The 21,211-nt window shown below is 53.7% G+C and overlaps 1 long non-coding RNA gene across 2 annotated transcripts; it reads right to left on the bottom strand.

Annotated features, from left to right (window-relative positions):
- Positions 1-7,435: 7,435 nt before the first annotated feature.
- Positions 7,436-20,162, bottom strand: LOC103546213 (uncharacterized). 2 transcript variants are annotated; one of them, XR_543633.2, is made up of 4 exons: positions 15,472-20,162; positions 11,604-11,668; positions 9,949-10,183; positions 7,436-8,575 (listed from the first exon to the last, which is right to left on the bottom strand). It is a non-coding gene; the product is annotated as an uncharacterized lncRNA (long non-coding RNA). The 2 variants fall into 2 exon arrangements; XR_543632.2 differs by lacking the exon at positions 15,472-20,162 and having other exon boundaries at positions 11,604-14,326.
- Positions 20,163-21,211: the final 1,049 nt, after the last annotated feature.

Here is a 21,211-nt window from a genome sequence, read left to right as displayed (position 1 = left end):
TACATGCTGGAGATATTTACACAATAAATATAAACAAAACTACAAACCCAACACAACTCAAAGTGACAGCATTGGTTCAATGGGAAGGATGACGTTTTTTGGCTGAAACCAAATCGCCCCTCGTGCCGATACGGGACTGACCAATGGGAGCAGACCCCCTGAGCGGGACAGGTCTGTGGATGCTGCCATGTGCTGGGCGATGACTCAGTTCTGCCACTACTTTTCTCTATTTGAATTGCTGCAAGACTTCTGTTTGCACAGTGGGCTCTTACATCATTTGGCCTTCCTTGGCTTCAACGCATCATTTACGCATTAAATCTGCCTCTGCTTTTTTCTCGTTAGCCAGCAGCAATTAAAAAGGGCCGCTTGGTGCCAACACAATCATAAACACAAACGCAAACTTGGGCAGTGAAATCCTGTGTCAACAGTAGAGTGTAAGGTGGTCACACCGACAGTAACGATGATGAAAATAATCGTAATGGTTAACATTTCCTGAGTCCTTGCTATGAGCCGGCACCGTGCTAAGATCTGTAAAGGCAGGGTCTTTTATAATCCTCCAAACCACCCTGTGAAGTAAGTGCTACCCATTTTACAGAGGAGAACATTTAGTCTTAGACGGATTAAATAACTTGCTCAAGGTCACATGTACAGGAAGTGGTACAGTCAGAATTTGAACCCGTGTCAGGCCAACTGACCTCAGTGACCACTGCAAGGGCTAGTGGATGGGGCAGGAAGCTTACTGTGTTCTTTGTCATCAGCTCCTGGCCGTAATTGCTCACCTTGGCTGGGCCCTGCTGGACCGGGCTAGGCGGTATATACAGGCACTGGGCAGAAGGCGGAAGGGGAGTGCGGGGGTCACAGTCCCTCGTGGGGCCCGGACACTCTGGGGAGCCTCTCCTGGAGTCCTGGGTGAAAGTGTGCCAAGCCTGGCAGGTGACCCTGCCTCCTCTCTCTCCATATCAAAGCGAGTAAACACGCACACGCCAAAAATACCATTTAGAAGATAATGATCTATGTCCATGACTGTAACAATGACATGTTGTCAGGCTCTGGTAAAGGACAGAGAGTTCTGAATGTTCCTGTACCGTCCGTGGCCGTCTGCGCTGGGCTGGGGCTGGCCAGGGCTCAAGACGAAGTGCAGACTCTGTGACCATCACTCCCCTATGGCCTTCCACCTCCCTCTCTCCTGCCCTGCCTCACTTCATCTCCCACCCCCTCTCCTGTCACCACCCGTTAGCTCATTGACTGACCCAGGCCTGTCTTATTCCCTGTTGCAGCCTCAGCCAGTAGCTCCAAGTTCAGCAAAGACCGGGTGGGCAGGTAGGCCTGGAGCTGGAGGCCCAGCCCAAGCGTAGTTAGCGCGTCATGGAGGTATCTGAGCTTCATATGCTTCCTGGGCAACAGGCTTATTAATAGATCGACAACCCAGTGGAGTCCTATAGGCGGCTGGCTGCCACCCTCCTGAACGGCCGCCCAAGGGTGGGTTTGGCCCTCCAGGACCAGGACCCCCAGGGCTGCCCAGGCTGCTCACACGAAGGTTTCCATAGCAAGTGCCTGGGTCCGGAGACCCCCTCCTGGTGAGGGTCCTGGGAGGCACCCACCATTCCAGTGTCCGCCTCACCTGCCTCTGCTCCAGGTCTGAGAACACTAACACCTCCCCCCTTACCCCCACTAGGTCCCAGGAAGCCCAGCCCTTTTGGTTAAACCTCTTACCCCACATAGCAATTTGGTTTCTGTTTTCCTGGATCAGTACAATCAATTGTAAAAACTAAGTCAGCCTGTCCCTTTGGCTCCAGTGATGCCAGGCACTGTTGGAGCTGCAGAAATGCTGGTCCCACTGTGCACTTCCCAGTGCGGTCTTTACTTGGCTCACCGTGATTAGATTTGCGTGTTCTTTTTATCTGGATTCGACTTCCAGAGAATCCAACCCCTTCCTATTTAAAAATGTGGTTTCTTGCATTACAGAAGCCATATTTATATAGGCACCATGCACCCTACCCCTGAGCCTTGCTAACCTCATCTCATCTCCCACAGTCCTCCGCCAGCTCACTTGGTTCCAGCACACTGGCCTCCCTGTTGTTTCTCTATCTCTCTACCACAGGGCCTTTGCACAGGCTGTTCCCTGTATTTGGCTTTTTTTTTTTTTTGAGGAAGATTAGCCCTGAGCTAAAATCTGCCACCAGTCCTCCTCTTTTTGCAGAGGAAGGCTGGCCCTGAGCTAACATCCATGCCCATCTTCCTCTACTTTATATGTGGGATGCCTGCCACAGCATGGCTTGCCAAGCAGTGCCATGTCTGCACCCGGGATCGGAACAAGCTGACCCCAGGCCACCAAAGCAAAACGTGTGAACTTAACCACTGTGCCACCAGGCTGGCCCATGGCTGTTTTTTTTTAAAGGACTATTTTGGTGGTTCTTACCCTTGGAAACACATCTGAATCGCCTAGAGATTTTTTTGGTTTTTTTGAGGAAGATTAGCCCTGAGCTAACATCTGCTGCCAATCCTCCTCTTTTTTGCTGAGGAAGATTGGCCCTGAGCTAACATCAGTGCCCATCTTCCTCTACTTTGTATGTGGGACACCTGCCGCAGCACAGCTTGATGAGCAGTGTGTAGATCTGTGCCCAGGATCTGAACCAGAGAACCCTGGGCCGCCAAAGCAGAGCATGTGAACTTAACCACTGCACCACCGAGCCAGCCCCCTGTTCTCTCTATTTGGACCTCTCTTCCATGACACCGACGTGCTTTAGCTGGCTCATCTCTCAGGACATTGCTCAAATGAATGTTGCCTTCACTGCCGACAGTCTGCTAAAATGAAGACGTTGCAACCCCCACCCCCCTTCCTTGTTTCCTTTTCCTCTACAGCATGTGCACCATCGGACACAGTCTATATACTCCTTCTTTGTTTGCCTGTTGCCTTTCTCCCCTCATAAGACTATCAGCTCCACGTGGGCAAGGAGTTTTGTCTGTTTTGCTCACTGCCGTATCTGCCGGGGCTACAACGGTGCCCAGTGTGTAGTAGGCTCCATAAATACTTGTTGAATGAATCATTTCATTGCAGAAAACTTGAATCTACATGAAAACACAAAGAGGAAATAAAAGATGCCTAGAATTGCCAACCCCTCCACTGAGCTCCCCGCCTCTGGAGGCATTCAAGTGGAAGCTGAGCGTCCATTTGGTGAGGGGTTGTGGAAAGGATGTATGCCCTGGGTGGAGGTGGAATTCTCGCTCTTGGGAAAATTCTGGGATCCTGCAAAATGTTCCCCACCGCCACAAGTCATTCTCTGCCATTTAGAGCCACTGAGCAGCACAGGGTCTTTTCTTGGCCCTCGGGACTGGGCCAGGAGTCCTACAACCCAGAAGGCCAGGGAAACTGGGTGGAGTGAAGTCACCTATCGCAGTCAAACAAGACTGTGCCAGGAAGGAACACGGCAGAGACCTTTGCAGCGTTCAGCCGACTGTGACCAAGGTGGGTGGCATGAAGCTGGACCCTCACTGGCCGGCTGATCTGAGGAATGAGGCCGTCCCCACATCCTTGGATGTGTCCCCCTCTACCTGCCTCCATGTCTGGCATTCCATGCTTAGAGAGACTTAGGTTTCTGCTCTGAGAGTGCCCCTGGGAGGGTGGGGCATTCTGCCATCTCGGCCACATAAACCGGGTCTGAGTTTGCACATAAGCCAAGAACGGGGCCCGAGGGGAACCTGCAGCAGAGGGGCGCTGCCAGGAAAGCAGGCAGCCTGAGGGGCTGTTCTCCAGAGGGGAGCCCTCGGATGGGAGCGCTCAGGACGCAGCTGTGACCTCCCAGGTAAACCCCAGCGCAGGCCCTGGAGCCGGTTATCTGGGACAGGAAGTGCCTGTGAGAAGTACAAACCGAAGCAAAATCCCCTCTCAGTAGCTGCGTGATTTCTCCAAGGGCTCGGTGTTCGCAGAAATGGGGTTACTAGGGCACCGCAGCTCCGGGGCGCACTTGGGGAACTCCTTGAGGGTTCACTTGGGACGGGTCGCCTGGGGGATCACAGTTACGGCAAACACGCAGCACGCGAGCCAAGACTCGCTTGTCCCAGCCCACGGCAGACATCGCTAACCCGTCCCCACACGGCCGTGGATTCCTTCTCCCCATGGGGTTCCAGACTGTCACTGCCAGCCCCTCCGAATTCACATGCCACATGAATGTCATGGTGGGGGATGAACCGTCCTCGAGGGGTTTCATCATCCCTGCCCTTCGGGAATCATAAGGTTAGGATTCCTCAGATGAGGGGACCGAGGCGCAGGGAGAGTGTGAGACCTGGTCAAGGTCACACGAGGTGTTAGTGGGGAAAGGCCGGTCTGGAGCTCTGGTCTGCCCAGTCCAGGCCCAGAAGCTGTCATCTGTGACTGGACAGTTGGTCCAGGAGACAGAACGGGCATATGTGTCCCCACGCCCACACACCCAGCGGAAGAAGACATTCTAGCCCCACACGTCAACAGGTGCAAATGTGAAGTCCCAGGGTACCTGGGTCGGCCCTATAACATCTGTGCCTTCGGTGCTCCGTGAGTCAGTGGGCAGATGTGGGGGAGGCCTGGTGCCTGGAACATGGCTGCTGGCCTGACATGTCCATTTGAGCCTTGTCCATGGTATGTGGTCAAGGCAAACTCCCCAGTCCCCTCAGACAGAGGCAGCCAGCTCAGTCCAGGAGGACAAGGCTTGCTTTAGGACGGTCCCCACTCTGGGCGGCGTCATCTTCTCTCTCTTAGCTGCAGATGTCCGCTCCATCGATGGGGAAGCTGACCTGGGGCTTAACTTTGCTGAGCCTCAGTCTCGTCATCCATAAACGGGGATAGCGATGCCGCTCCTGCTGAGATGTCCTAAGAATGGGATGGGCTAATTCTGCAGAACACTCGGCACGATGCCCTGCACACAGCAGGTGCCCAGGGAGGGCAACTGGGATCACCTGAGGACTTTTCCAGACCTGAGAGCCCAGCCTGTGACCCACACCTTCCCCTGGGAGACCGTCTGTCTCACGCCAGCTCTGTAGTCGCCGGAACCGAAGCACCTTGGCCAGGTCTGGAGGATGAGAAAATTGGTTTCTCCTGAATCTGAGGAAGGGCGAGAGAGGTGAGAGGACTCTGTGAGGAGCAACCAAAAAGTTCCCAAACAGCTGCTCCCGGTGCCCACGTTCCGGGGCCTCCCTTGCCTGTGTGTCAGTGGGGGGAGCTGCAGATAGAGGCCTCTCCCGCTCATGGAGGGAATTCCTCGGAGGACTGGCCGGGGACTGGGCTGGTAAACCTGTGAATCTTTGCTTGGAAACTGGTTCTGGGGAGGAGATGCATGGACCTCTGCCCACCTCTGGTTTCCCAAGGGCCCATCCCCAGGGGTTTCAGCTCCTGTGTGCCCACCCACGTCACACAGGTGACACTGGGGAAGGGGACGTCTGTGGCACTAGTGGCAGGAGGAAGAGTTGGCTTTGACTGGTCCATAGTGTTTTGAAACAAAAATGGCCTATAATGTAGCTTTAAAAGAAAAATAGGAGTTGGTAATAAAATAGTTGTATGAATGAAGTTTATATACACACTCTGGAAAATGACTAGAAGGAAATGGACCAAAAGGTGGAGAGTGGTTGTCCCAGACGATGGGCCTGGGGATGGATTTTTATTTTCTTCTCTGTGCCTTTCAAACTTTTCCAGTGTGAACCCAATTTACTTTTAACATTGGAATAGCACGAGCAGAAACCGTTGTCTTTCAACAATGCGCGCGAAGCCCATAGTCTGGGCTCCAGCTGCGAGCAGAGGGCAGGCTTCCTCACTTGCTCCCCAGTGGGTGTGGACCCCAAGGCTAGGGTGGGGCCAGGTCCACCCCTTGGGAACGATGAGATCTGATTCTCGGATCCTCAGGCTGGGGGGACACCTCCTCCCTCTTGCCTGGGGGTCAGACGCAGACCTCTCCTGTCCCCGAGTCCTGAAGGCAGCAGAGGTCCTGCTGGCCATCTTGCTGGCCCACTGGTGGAACAGTGGCTTTGGTCCACGCCCACCGGGGGCCGACTCCCTGCCTGCCGGGAACTGGGCCAGGCAGACGGACGTGGTGGTGACAAGCAACAGTGACGTTTCCCCCACTTCCTTTGACCTGCCCTGCTGCGTCTGCTGCTGAGTCAGGGTCCCTTTGGGGACTGAAGGCGGGATGTGGCCGTTATGGCGGGATGTGGCGGGACACCCGGGAAGCCCCCAGGGCGGGCAAGTTTCAGAGAAAGGCAAGAAGCTCCGAGGGAAATCAGCACAGGCAGAGACGGTCTGTGTCCCCGCCTGCGTCCATTCCCTGGTCCTGTGGTTGGTTCTTTGCAGTGTCTCCTCTCAGACCTCGGCCACAAGATCTGGTAGGGCTCCCACGTGTGCCTCACGTGCAGTCTCTTGACCCTTAGGGGACCCCAACATTTGCTTGTGCATTGACCTGAGCACTTCCCCATACTCCTCGCAGCAGCCCAGGATGTGGTGGCGGCACGTGCCACGGGCTGGCTGACCGGACCACATGCAGCCCTTCCTTCTTCCTTGCCTCCACTGTAGGGACCAGGACAGCTTCGGAGTTTTTCAATGGAGGACACGCTTGGCCTTTTTTGGGGGACAATTCTCCATGGAAAGCTGTTGCGTGCACTGGAGTGGCCCCTCCCACTGCATGCCCCATCATTGTGATGTCCTGAAATGTCCTCGCACATCTCCGAGTGTCCCGTGGAGCTGCGATGCTGGCTCTGGTTGAGAACCACTGAGCTACAGCTCCATTCCTCATCCTTGCCCGCAGGGGCCTAGTCCCATGACTCCACTGTGGGCAATGAGATTAAGGGAGGTCCTCCGGGTGAAGAGGTTTTTCTAAGAGAAGGGACCCAGCTCCTGAACCAGCATCAGCAACCACACACATATGGGCTTTTCCACAAGAAAGAAACCGAGCTGCCATTTTGCCGAAGGCACTGAATATTGAGGTCCTCAGTTACCTGCAGCCAAATGCAGCCCTAACTGCTACAGGTGGGGAAACAGAGGCACGGACAGGTTGAGTCCCTCACCCAAGGTCTCTTCCCTGGTAAGGAGTGGAGGCAGGATTCACACCCAGACATTCCGGGTCCAGAGCCCCAACCTTCACCACCAAGCCAGGCTGGTCCTGGGCACCCCCGGAACTTTCGGCCCGGTTTTACGTATGTGCCCGAGTTCGTCTTCCTTCCCCTGCGTGGAGGATTCATTCCTTTCACCAATTTCTCAAAGGGTCCACACTGTGAATAAGAAACCTCTTCCGTTTGTGTGTGTGACTCATTTTACAGGTGACACAGAGAAGCTCCAAGGAGGAAAACGACTTACCACGTTGGTGACCATGCTGAGACGATCACTGAGCCTCACCTGCAATTCTGTGCCCTTTCTATTGTCTCTTCTCCTCTGTTGCATGCTCCCTGCCCGACGGCCCCTCCTCACAAAGACCCGGACTAGTGCGGTTGCCTCCTCACTGGCCTCCCTGCCTCCCCTCTGCTCTGCCCACGGCCTGACAGGCTCCCCTTCAGGGCCTGCGTGATGCCTCCCCGACTCATCCCAGCTCTGAATACTAATGTTTTCCTATGTCTATCTGTTTAAAAGTGGCCACAGAAAATTTCCAGTCCCACATGGTCTTCTAAAACTTTGCTGCTCCCCCACAGCAGGTGGGGTCCATTTCCTCTCTCCTTGAAGGTGAGCGGCTGCCTTGATGAGTAAAATGTGGTAGAAGTGATGCTGTGGGGCTTCAAGACTAGGTCATAAAAGGTATAAGGCTTCGGCCTCCCTCTTGACTCTGAACCCATCCACCACGCTGTGAGGAAGCCCAGGACACAGGGCAGGGCCACATGGAGATGTTCCAGCCAATGCCCAGCTAAGATCTCTGCTGATCAATCCACCAGCATCAACCATCCTATTCAGAGAACCAGATCAGCTGTGTCTCTGGATAAATCTTTGTTGTCAACAATAACTTTTGAGAATATCCTTTTGACCACATTCAGTCGTCGGTTTCCTTATGTAATTTAAATTCAGGAGGATGTGCTTCAGCGGCCATGAATTCCAGGAGTCTTCTAAATTCTCCTCTCTTTTGGGAATCTACAAGAGTGAAGGGATGTGAGCAAAGGGGCCTTCAAGATTCCAGCCCCTAGCTTGCGAGTCTTCCAGCTGAGGCCCCAGATGTGGTGAAGCAGACACAAGCCGTCTCCTCTGCGCCCTGTCCAAATTCTTGGCCCACAGAATCTGTGAGGCCAGTACCTGTTTTATCCCTCAAATGGGAGCCCACTATGAGGCTGGACTTAGACTCGGGCGCTGTGGGGAGCTGCGGGATGCTTTTGAGTCGGGGAGCTGCGTGACGACAGGTCTGCCTAAGAAAGTCTCTCAGGTCGTGGGCAGAGTGGAGGACGAGAGGCCAGGAGGCCGACGAGGAGGCTGCTGCACCAGTCCAGGCCTTTGTGAGGAGGGGCCATCAGGCAGGGAGCATGCAACAGAGCACAGGGGACAATAGAAAGGGCGCAGAATTGCAGGTCAGGCCCAGTGACCATCTCAGCTTGGTCGCCAACGTGGCAAGTCGTTTTTCTTCTTGGAGCTTATCTGTATCGCCTGTAAAATGAGGGAGACAAAAAAAAGGTTGTGGTTTCTCCCACTTCTTTGTGCATAAGTTCTCCCCGGGGCTCAAGCCCAGCGTGGGCCCCACCTCCCCAGGGTCAGCCCCTGCAGGGGGGTCTCTCTCCTCCCAAAGGCTCTGGTCTTGCACCCACCTCTCCTGTCCTGCCTTGCACACATGTCCTGCTTGCTGTGTCTAATAGATAATTCAGTTCTATTTTGTTGATTTTAATTGCCAGGCCATCTCCGTTGCATGGCTGTATCATAATTTGGTGATGTTTTCAATTTCCCTCCCTGTGCACTCATGTGAGCGCTCCTGCAGAGTCTGTACCAGGGGAAGAAGCACCAGGTCACCGATGTGCTTGCCTTCAACCTGGCAAGATGCCACAAGGTGCCCTGCCAAGTGGCCTTGCCAACCCACTCCTCCACCAGCCGTATTCAAGGCTGGGGTCCGTATTTGGCAACATGAGCTTTTTAAAAAGATTTTGCCAATCCAATGACTGAGACATAATATCTCATTGCTGTTTTAACTTATCTTTCTCTGCTACCAGTAAGGGAAAGCCTCTTTTCTCGTACGATTGTTTGCCATATGGGGTTCTTTCTCTATGAAGTATTCGTTCACAACTTAGGATAAATTTTCTGTTGCATTGGTTGTCTTTCTTCTTGATTTGGAGAAGCCCTTTACATATTCTGGAAACTAATCTCCTGCTGGTTGTATGTATTGTTAAGTATCTCCTCCCAGACTGTGGCATATCTTTTAATCTTGCTTATAGTATTTTTTGTTGACTTGAATGTTAATGTCACCAGACTCATTAATATTTTCCTTTGCTGCTGATGCTTTTCCCACCTAAGAGACTCTTCCCCATCGAGAGGCAGGAAGAGACTTCCTGAGTTGCTGGTTGCATCTTATTTCTTGGTCTGGGTGCTGGGTACAAAGCTGGGTTCACTTTGTGAAATTTTATCCAGCTGCACACTTACGACACGCACTTTTCTTTATGCATATTGTAATTAACAAAAAGTTTATTTAAAAAAAATCATTCCTTATTCTGAGCTCATAAAAAGATTCCCTCAGATTTTCTTCTAAATGTGTTAAACTTTCGTGGTTCACACGTAAGCCTTGAATCCACCTGGGGTTGTGCGTGCAGTGTCAGGTAGGAATCTAATTTTACTTTTTCCATATGGATCACCATTTGTCCCAACACCGTTTTTAAAAGAGTCTGTCTTTCCCTCACTGGTTGGGGAGGCCTCTGAGTCGTATAACAAGTTCTCATTTATGCACAGTTCCGCCTCTGGGCCCTTCTGCTGTTCATTCCACCCCTTTATAGCATGATGCCATAGCTGGTCTCCTTAATTTCTTTAAAAATGTTTACCGTTTGGTAGGACCCAATGGAGGATTGGAGACAGGAAATGGTGTAGTCAGAACGATGCTGGGACAAGGTCACTCTGATGAGTCGGAGAATGGATTTTAGAGACCAAGGTCAAAGGGTCGGGAGTCCAGTTGGTGGCCGCTGCTCTGTGCAAGCAAGAGGTGAGCAGCTTGGCCCCGGGAGGTGGCAGAGAAGTGGGCTGACGTGGGATGCCTAGTGGCGGTCAAGCGGAGAGGATCTGTAGACGGATCAGAGAAACTGGGATTAAAGACGACTCCCTTGGTTTTTGGCCCAAGTAGCTGGGAGGATGGTGGTGCCATGTGCTAAGATGGGAAAGCCCGGGGTGAAGGGGACGGGGGGCCCTTAGAAAGTGCCTGATAAATGGCTGTCTGAATGAATGAGAGGGGGTGCGTGGGAGTGAGTGAGCGGGTGGTGCTGGCCTCGCCTGCTGCGGCCCTTAGGTCTGAGTCCTCAGGGACGCGCCACCCTCTTTGTTTCACACTGTTACTTGCTTCAGTGTGTCAGTGTCCTGTCCCCCAGGGAGCTCTGTCATTGCTAGAGGGAGAGTCACCCTCTCTGCCTGTGTGGTGGTACTTCCCTCCTACCCTCCAGCCTGGCTCAGTGCCAGGCCCCCCAGATTCCTGGTGCCAGGACACCAGCTGGTGGAAGGCTTTCCACAGGGGGCCCTAGGCATCCGGGGAGGAGAGCAGCAGGCCCCTTGGGCTGCAGGTCTGGCTCTGTCACTCACCTCCCTCCCTGGTTAAGGAAGTGGCCTGGCCTGGGTGAGTCATTTTGGGGGTCTGTGCTATTTGCGGGATGAAGCAAGGAGCCCTTGGCCTCACATGGGCATGAAGGAGGCCCCGATGGGGAGAAGCTTACAGCCTCCGGGGCCCTGCTTGTGGGTGGGGTCTCCGAATGGGGCATTTCTGACCAGATCTTTGCTCTGTTTACAGTCTGCTGCTGGCTCATGCACCCCAGTTGTTATGAAAACACCTTTAGTCCATAAGACATGGAAAATTGCATCTGAGCACTCAAGGTGAGTCATTTCTCTGAGCAAGCCTTCAGCTGGGGCAGCATTTGTGGCCAAGGCCTGGGGTGGGGCTCTGTGTGGGTCTGTGTTTATCCTGTGGACGGCCCAAGGTGGCCTGGCAGGCCCACTCACGCCCCAGGGCACAGGCTGCATTCATTTATTCATGGAATCAAGACCGATTTTAAGTCCCTCCTATGTGTTGAAAGTGGAGCCTCTCACTGGGATGGCTGGAGAAAACGGAGGAACCCCTGTGTTCTCAAATCCCCAAGCAGCTGAGGAGCATGCGGAGGGGCGGGGCATGGGGAAGAGGAGGAGGAGGAAGGGGAGGCAGGACCTCAGCTCTGGGGGCAAAAGGGGAGGCCAGGCTCAGCTGGGTCCTACCCTGCCCACGCTCCTGGGAGCCCTTGGCCTCAAGAACTGTCTACCCGGCCGTGACCTTGGCCAGAGGTGACCTTCAGACTGGGACTGAGCGCGACTCTTGGCTGGCAGAGAAGGAGGGAGGAGGGTGGTAAGAAAGAAACCAATCTTTATTAAGCACCTACTTCATGCCAAGCCCTCAACTAGCTTGTTCATAGGGCCACGCCTGGTCCGAGAACCCTGGCCACGTGCTGGCTGCCAGTGACCTCACCTCCTAGGCGTTCTGCCTTCCTCTGCCTCCTCTTCCTCATCCGGCCTCAGGGTGGTTGTGGGAGTCTTGGAGATGATGCAAAGACACACAGTTAATAAATGGTACCCCGTGTTTTCATAAATAATAATGACATGGCTAACATTTATGGAGTACACGCTGTACCAGACTCGATGCTAGGTGTTTTCCTCACAGTAACTCATTTAATCCTCCCAGCAACTTTGGGGCAAGTTCTCTTTTTAGTCCCATTTTATGGACGAGGAAATCGACGTGCAGAGTGATTAAGGAACTTGTCCAAGGCCACAGGAACACTAGTGGCTGAGCCAGAATTCTGATCCAGGCAATAATAATTTATGTATTATTCCATAAATCAGGCTGGCTGAATTAAACTGGTATTTTTCAATGTGAATTCTCCAGAATCCTCGTCTTTGCTCCATTAAAAAAGAAATGCTTCCGGGGCTGGCCCCGAGGCAGAGTGGTTAAGTTCACGCGCTCCGCTGCAGGCGGCCCAGTGTTTCGTCAGTTCGAATCCTGGGCGCGGACATGGCACTGCTCATCAGACCACGCTGAGGCAGCGTCCCACATGCCACAACTAGAAGAACCCACAACGAAGAATACACAACTATGTACCGGGGGGCTTTGGGGAGAAAAAGGAAAAAAATAAAATCTTAAAAAAAAAAAAAAAAAAAAAAAAGAAATGCTTCCCCTCCAGATAAGCGTGGAAAACACTGGTGCGTTGCATTCTCCTTCTGAGAGAGTCACAGGGCACTTTGGCATATTAAAGGCTCTGAGAAGTGCTGTGGTTAAAAGGAAGAAGGCAGACAGCTTCCTGGGCGAGACATGGGCTAAGTCAGCCAGGTGAAGGCCTTTGGGTGGTGAGGGTTGTAGGAAAATCGTACACCTGTGGAAAAGCTATGCATCATCTTGACTCTGCAGGACCCCCCTGGGATGATCTGATTCCATTCTATGAGGCTATTTTACAACTCTGCAAATTGTAGGTAACTGACAATAACGCAAGTTAATTCTTGTCTACAGACCTGCGGATTCTGAACCATCCCGTAGAACGCTGCTGACTTTCCTCCCCCAGCTCTGCCTCCATTTGCACATTCATGTCAATATTCCTGATCAATAAATGTGTCTGGTCTTCATATTCTCTTTTGAACCAGTGATAACATCTTCCTGGTTCCCTCACTGATTCAGGAGTATAATAAACTTTTTGGGTTTTTTTTTCCCCTTCTTCTCCCCAAAGCCCCCCAGCACACAGTTGTAGATTTTACTTGTAGTTCCTCTGGTTGTGGCATGTGGGATGCTGCCTCAGTGTGGCCTGACGAGCACTGCGATGTCTGAGCCCAGGATCCGAACCAGCGAAAACCTGGGCTGCTGAAAGGAGTGCGCGAACTTAACCACTCGGCCACAGGGCGGCCCCTATAATAAACTCTTTAACACGTGTTCATTTCTATGTATGTGTGATGGTCATGATTAAAAAGAGGTAACTCTTTTAAAAAGGATGCTAGTGAGAGGCGCTCAGGCAGAGGGATGGGTATACAAAGGCCCGGGGGCCAGCTCTCGGCACCCAGCTTTGAGCAGCAGGTTGTCTGCCCCGGATCCAGGTCGGAGCAGACCATCCAGAGCTGCTGAAACGGGCTGATCGTTCAGTCCCACTGATGAAGAGGGTGGCAGCTGGGGTAAAATGAAATCATGCCAGTGATCAATTGCCAGGCGTTGACGTGCATGTAAGCTGGGGATGGCACAACTCGGTGTCACCTTCTGATTGGAGCATCTGCCGGGGAGCTAAAGGCACTTCAGCAGTGGCCCCCATCGCATCTTCTTCCTTTTTTATTTTTTTTTTTGAGGAAGATCAGCCCTGAACTAACTGCTGCCAATCCTCCTCTTTTTGTTAAGGAAGACTGGCCCTGAGCTAACATCCGTGCCCATCTTCCTCTACTTTATATGTGGGATGCCTGCCACAGTGTGACTTGATAATCGGTGCCATATCTGCACCTGGGATCCGAACCGGCAAACCCCTGGCCACCAAAGTGGAACGTGTGAACTTAACTGCTGTGCCGCTGGGCTAGCCCCCATTGAATCTTCTGACACTGCAATTGGACCGGTCACTCCTCACCAGTCAGGGAGCAGGCACTGGGCATGGGCTGCTTCGTGTGATGAGCTCTCTCTGCACACAAATGAAGGCAAATCTCACCAGGAACGAAGGTGAGTGGGGACACGAGAAGCCTCATGTCTGAAACCCGGAGATGCCACAAATGCTTATCAGAATTGCCAATCCTAGGCATGAGAGCCCTTATGCCAATTAGCCAAAAAGTTCCTGAAACACTCAAAAGAAGGCAGAAGAAACCAGACTTTCCGTCTAGGAGCGTCATGTGATGCGTGCAGCCTTTGCGGGAAGCCAGCGCGGGCTCCTCCAGCCTCACCCAGAGCGGCCTGCAGCTCCGGTTAGCCTCCAGCTGTGCGGGGAGGACCTTTCCTTTCTCTCCCTTCTCTCTCTTGTCCACTTCTCCTGACAACTCCAGCTGGAGTGCGAATGGTTGTTCCCAAGGACAGCCCCTGCTTGGGGGCCCCTCAGCCCGGCACCGCTTTGTCCCCAGCTCCAGCCAGTGTGGCACAATCGGTGTGTCCAGTTGTGCACAGCACTGGGCATCTATGCAGTGCCAGGCTCTCTGCCCGGTGCAGGGCAGGCGACAGTGACCCAGACCCACTCTGCCGTCACAGAGCTGACCACCATGCCGAGGGGTCAGGGCTGGATGGACTGTGGGCACAGAGGGCGCCCCGCTGGACATTCCTGCATCACCAGGGGATGCTGTGTTGGCAGCTCAGGGGCCAGAGCTGGCGAAGGGGAAGGAGAGGGCCTTCCTGTCCCAGCGCCTGTCCAGACTGGATTCTGAGCCCCCATAGATGCTCCGGAGGGATCCCCGGGAGGCAGGGGATAGAGCCAAGGGGCTGGGGCAATGGCTGGACCCATTTCCCTGGGACTGAGTGGTCCCTGAGCCCCTCCCTGACCCTCTCAGGCCTCCTGTGGAGGTGGGGCTCCTCCATCAGCATCTCCCAAGGCCAGGAGCCAGCAGGAAACCCTCTGATCTCTAAGCTCTGCTTCCTCGTTTGATTTGCATAACAATCTGCCCAGACCAGCTTTGTACCTTTCGAGCTGGCAGGCAGCACTGCCCTCTGACAAAAAACCCAACCAGCCAGCAAACAAAGCCCTGACGAAAGGAGGGCCTGGTGGAGTGCCTGGGTGGTCTTGCCGGGGAGCTGGCTCTTGGGGACTGGCTGCCTCTGGAATGAGCTTGGGTCAGTCCCAGGTGAGGGGCCCTCCTTGAAACGGCACCCTCCTGGCATGAGGCCCAGCATCCCATCAGGAGGGGCCTGTCGGAGCCCTTGGAGAATTTATCCTACATACCCACCCAAAGGGACGTAGGGCAGGGGCGGTCATCACAGCACTGCTTGTCTTAGCAAAGGCTAGAAGTAACTGGGATGTCCAACAGTGGGGGATCACGGATTCTGGACATCCTGGGTGTTGTCCAGCAGAGCGCTACAAGCCCTTAAAACGAGCGAGGTCCCCTGGCGTGTGCTCATATGTCAGGGGCACCTCCTGTACCCCGACGTGGCACTTCGCCCACCCCCCAGAGGCGGCCACAAGCCCTCCGCAAGAAGCTCTGTGGCCCTCAGAGCCCCTCCCCGCAGCTGCTTTGCATGGCTCTGTTCCTTGCCTGGCACCGGGGCTGGGGCAGAGGAGTGAGGCGGGAGACAAAGACTTCAGAGCCCGGGGCCCTGCCAGTCCCAGCCGTGCGGCCTGGAGCCACCCGCCTGGCTCTGGGTCTCAGGCTCCTCATCGGGAAACTGAGGACAGTTTACGTACCTCACAGCATCCCCTGGCACCTGGGACACAGGGTAGGTGTTCAGCGAAGGTGGGTGGGACGGAGGTGCTACCGGGTGGGAACCAGGGGGTGCAGACTGGAGGCGGGGCTGGTTCCTCCTTTCACTTCCTCCCTCCTCCTTTAAGCTCACATCTCATAGTCATGCGTTTAACAAACCTTAAAATAAAAATACGCATTATCTTCTTTATTCCTCTTGAGGCCTCCATGAGGAGGACTTCCCCTGTCTCTATTTTTCAGATGAGGAAACAGTCAGTGAGAACAAGGGATCTGGCTGAGGTCACCAGCTGGTGATGAGGTCAAGGCCCAGTCATCCACTTGCCTTTCTGCCTCCCCAACGCCAGGCCCTGGCTGGGCACTGGACCACAGGGATGAGCAGAGCCAGGCTGGCCCATGGGGGGTTCACAGTGGGGGCAGAGGCCTGACCTCTGGGGTCGGGAGGTATGTCAGGGACGGCTTCCAGAGGAGGAGCCTGGAGATCTGGGGGTGAGGGAAGGTGGGTGGGAAGGGATTCTCGTGGAGGATAAAGCATGTGCAAAGGCCCCGTGGTGTGGGAAAGGGGAAGTTAGGCCAATGTGGCTAGAGCAAGGGTGCAAATGGAGGAGGGCAGGAGTCAGGGCTCTGATCAAGAGGTGGGCATTGGATATGAGGGCAGTGGGGTCAGACGGAGCTCAGGAGCCCCCACAATGCTGCAGGGAGGAGAACCCTGTCCCAGACACTTATCAAGGCTGGGCCAGGCTCCCAGCTTCTGGGTCCAGTACCAGCTAGAATAGGCATCTGTCTCACAGGCTTAGAATTCCAGGACAGGGACCTGTGGGAAGAGGGGCTTGCTTGACAAGCTCAACGGTTCTTTCAGCCAAGAGGGGCTGAGGACCTCGGGACCAGCTGCCCTCTTCAGCTCTTCCCAGGATTCAGCTGCCCAGGTCGGGACCTGCAGAAACTCCAGGTCTTCACACTGTCTTCATGAAAACCTTATTTACACTAAAGTGTCAATGACTCACACAGCTTAAAATGAAGTGGTTCTGCACTCCGGCTGTTCAGAAGAATGCCGCTAGATGTGTGCAAAGAACTTCTGGTACAGAGGTGAAGACGCTTAATGCAGCCTACTGGCGAGTGGTAACATTTGGTGAATGGCCTCTGCACACAGAGGCCCTTGGAGAGAAAGAGGCAAAGGGAGACAGAAAGGTCAAAAGGTCCAAATCATTTTCAAAAATGGGATTGTACCACACCTGCTATATTTTAAACTAAAAGTATTTAGTTTTTCTTGAGTTCCACAGAAAGTCTTAGATAAATCTTTACTTTCCACAGAGATATTAGTTCATAGCGAATTTCTCTAACGTTAAGAAAAAAGATTATGAAACTCATTAAAGATTGGAGTCCTGGAGAAAAAGAATCAATGTTTCATTTTGGGCAGGCTCCGTCATTTCTTGGAATGAGAAAGGTGATCAGTTCCCTTACACAACCTCTCCCTGCCTCCAGCTCCTGATTTTTTTTTTTTTTCCTGAGGAAGATTGGCCCTGAGCTAACATCTGTGCCAGTCTTCCTCTATTTTTTTGGATGTGGGATGCCGCCACAGGATGGCTTGATGTGCGGGATGTAGGTCTGTGCCCAGGATCTGAATCTGCAAATTCTGGGCCACCAGATCAGGCGCGTGAACTTAATCACCACACCACTGGGCCAGCCCCCCAGCTCCCGATTTTGATTCTGATGTTTTCACTGTGTCAAGGTTTATAATACTTACAATCTGTTCTACAACCATAATTCTCCCAGTATTTCATTTTAGTCTTGTATTCAAACAGATTCCATTCCATTTTTAAAGCACATTTTGTCCCTGAGTTTTGCACTTGGAGTCATCTCTTGGTTGTAGCAGGAAAAACTGTGAAAGATTTTGAAATGGACCAAAAAAGCCAAAAAGACTACTGGTGTCCTGTATTAAGGAACCTGTGCCTTTCATCACCTTTGCACAAATCTAAGTTGTAGAAAAATGACAGCAGTGCAAATGATTCTTATGCATGGAAATGCAAATGAATTGCATCCAGTGGACCGCAATTGATCTTCGCCCTGTGGGTATTGATCGGCTTTGCATGCATATGTAAGTTCATCTCACATTCCTTATCTGTCTATACGTGTGTGTTGTTCCAATTTCCCCTGGAACCACTTGGAACCTATTTCTTGTTCTCTAATTATTTAATCAGTTAAACCAAGTTTTTGACATGTGTTCATTTTCTATTGTACAAGAGTCATGATTTTACCTTAAAAAACATTGCCCCTTTCAATGGTTAGCTAGTTTCATTGCTGAGTAATTTTCTTTTTCAAAAAAGGCTGAGGGTGCTATTCCCCTGCCTCTTTCCATGTTGTCTGTAAATCTGAACTCCCTCACCGGGTGTCATGTTCTTGGTTTCCCCTTTTCCACCCAACTCGGTTTCCTTTCCTTCTGGTATTGAATGTTGCCGCGGAAAAATTTGAGGCCAGACTGATTTTTTTTCTCCTCTTGGTGACTTGCTTTTTCCCCCTGGGTGTCTGAAGAAGTGTCTTGTTTGTCCTTCAAAGTTCAGTAACTCAGCTGGATTCAGCATGTCCTGACGCTGATCTCGGGAACCCCCCTGGGTCCTCTCACGAGTACAGCTGGCTGCTTCTTCCTCCCTTTTGGGGAGAGCTTCTCCAAATATTTTTTCTGCATTAGCTGTTGGATAATCAACTTCAGAGACCCCGGTTCCTCTTACAGGAGGTCTAGGTTCCAGAATGATCATCTTTTCTCTAATTGTTTGAGTTACTTTGTCCTTTTTCTCTGAATTCATTGTGATTATTTCGAGTTTCTCTCCGTGCTCTTAATCCGCTCTTCAGACGTGTGCAACTCAGTTCACAGAAGTGCAGTGGTCCTGTCTGGGTCCTCAGCGTGCGTCTTCCCCTCTGCATGCTCTTTGCCCCTCCTGATGTTATTTTAATCATCTCGCCTCTGTGCTCTCTTTCAAGCTGATTCATGTTCTCATTAACTTTCCCCTGGCCTGCAGCTATCCGTTTCAAGGAAGCCACTTCCATCCTCAGATCCTCTTCCCTTTCAGCTGTGCCCTCATGTGACTTCCTTCCCCTTCCTGGCGGTCGCAAGGCAGCCTTGCAAGTCCTTTTCATCTTGCGCAGTCCGCTGGAGCGACTCCTGCAGACGTTTGACTCCTAACACGGGCACCGCTCTGCCTTCCCCTCAGGACCCTTCTCAGGGTTGTGCTGTTTTCGGCCTGCGTCTCGGCAGCTCCAAGGTGCCAGGGGATCTTCCCTTTCCTGCCGCCCTGTCCCCAGCCTGCTGTCCGGGCCCTGCTGTCCAGCCAGGTGTGTGTCCTGCTCCCATGCCTAGTGCAGCCCCGGATGTGTGAGGACGGAGGGCCCAGGAGGCCATTGCTGGGGAGACTGTCTTCCTGGTCGGTTGGCTCCTTCTTTTCATAAGCCATTTGTCACTGTTACTCATTTTGTCAGGCGTCGGGGTGGGAAGACTCTGCTCTCCCTCCCCTCCGCCCTCTGCAGTCTGAACTCCTGTCCCCGGCAGGCTCTTATAAATGCAAATCTGCAGGTCCTGCCCACCCTGAGGCCCAGAGAGACTGATTCTGTGGGTCTGGGTGGGTCCTCCCTCCCCACCCAATGTGATGTGGGCTTACAGGCCTGGGGTTGAGGACTACTGAGTCATCTATCAGGATCATTTGCATTTTTGTCAAATTAAAGGAATGCAGCTCTGATTATGCAAAACCACATGGCTCTGAATGTTTCACCATTTTGGAATGTCCGAGTGGGTGGGCAAATTGGATCATTCATTCTATCCGTGACACTCTGAGGCCCAGAGAGGGGAAGTGACTTGCCCAAGGTCTCACAGCAAATCAGCAACAGACAGATTTGAAGAGCTGGAAATGGCAACCCCAGATCTGGGGCCCGAGGATCAGGGTAGCCTACCTCTGAGGGCAGGGAGGCCTTTGTCCGCGGCATGAGGAGCCTCCTTCCCCTCTCTGGGACTCACAGAGAGGAAATGGTTGTGGCCGTGCCCCTGGGGAACTTTGGTGGTGAGCTTCCCTGGGGGAAGTGGCCAGGACAGGAGCTACTCCACCAATCCGAGTCCTCCAGGAGGAGCGACCCCACATCCCCTCATGCCCGCCCCCTCCATCCCGCCACTGCCCAGGACCCCGCTCTCCACACAAGCGAGGGCCTGTGATGACCCAGGCCCGGGGTGGGGCAGGGGGTCGCCGAGCATCCTTGAGATGAGAGGAAGCGGCATCAGAAAAGGTGGGAATCCGGGATTAGTGCTGGAGTTGGGGGGTCAGCCCTTTCCAGGAGGGTCCTCTGTCTGCCCCGGGAAGAGGCTGCCAGAGCAGTTTCGGCCACGACTGGGCAGCGGGCTTGACCCCCCAACCGGAGGACTGGGACGCTCAGGGCAGCCCGAGGAGAACCCTGGGCCCACCCTCGCTCGGTCCAGCCATCAGGGCTCAGTGTCTGGGGCAGCCTCCCCACGGCTGCAGTGGGGCCGAATCCTCGGGAAGACAAGGCCGTCCAGGTTCCCGGTCCCCGGGCTGTGGAGCTGGAACAGACGCGCCCTGAGCGTCCTGGAAACGTCCCCAGAGCCACTGTGCGAGGAGGTGGGAAAGGCCTGTCACTCACCACCGAGCTATGACTTAACCTCTCCCTGGGACCTCTCTGATCTTTCCCTGTACAGTGCCCCCTCCCCGCCCCCACCCACCCTGGAGTCCCTTCCACTGCCCAGTCCCAGCCCTCTGAGCCCCTTACCCGAAGAGGGGGCCAGCTAGCGGCCCCCTGCGCGTCCTGGGGAGTGGGGGGCTGCTGCCCACGGCCACAGCCTGGGAGGCTCCCGCAGCCGGGACCATCAAGGCCCAGAAGCCACAGGACGACCGAGCGGCCGCCCAGGCCCTGCCACTGCCCGAGACCTTGAGCGCCGCACCCACGTTCAGGGCTCCTCGGCTCTTCAGCAACCCAGGGGGAGGCAGGCCAGGCGCCCCGCCGTCCCCAGACCCACTGTCCAGATGGGGAAGGAGGCTGGGATGCGAAGGGCCCTGCGCTGTCCCCGTGCCCCACCAGCGCTGCGTTTGCTGGGTCTGCGAGGGGCGGTCAGCTCACGGCTTCACTGGCTGGTCTCCCTGAAAGTTTGCAGGCAGCTTGTTATCACAGCTAATTGTCGGCACACAGTTTGCCCAGGGCTGTAACTCCCCGATTTGCTCTCACCGTTTGATCTGTTGAGTCTTCTCCTCCCTTTGGAGAAGGCCCGGCTGTCATGGAAGGGGATGCAGAGCTGAGCTGCTCCCTTCTTTGTCCCAAGGTCTCGGTTTCCGGGAGGCCCTGTGTGCTCCTGGGAGAAGCCTGGGAGCCGCCGTGCCGTCCAGGGAGACTGCTGAGACCTTCTTCAGCCCCTGACTGATCCAGGGTCCCTTAACCTTTCAGGGATGCTGGCCCCTCTCAGAGTCTGATGAACCTCGTGGCCCCTTTCCTGGAAATCTGCACAGATACACAAAAACAGTATACACAATTTAGGGGTTTACGCACCTTCTTGGTCCATTCCTGGATCTTCCAGGGGTTCCTTGAGTCTGGATTGAGACCACCTATGTTATGGAGTGCTGTCTACCAATTTCCAGAACCCCAGGATCTGGAGGCTTATGGTGATTGGATAGCTGGTTGTGGCCATGCCTGAAGGAGGATTCTTTTTTTGAGAAAGCGATTTTATTAAAGGATTAGGTT

This window comes from Equus przewalskii, chromosome 1, assembly GCF_037783145.1.
Source record: "Equus przewalskii isolate Varuska chromosome 1, EquPr2, whole genome shotgun sequence".
Taxonomy (NCBI): Eukaryota; Metazoa; Chordata; class Mammalia; order Perissodactyla; family Equidae; genus Equus; species Equus przewalskii.
Note: the sequence above shows the minus strand (reverse complement) of the source record. Positions and strands in the feature narration are given on the sequence as shown.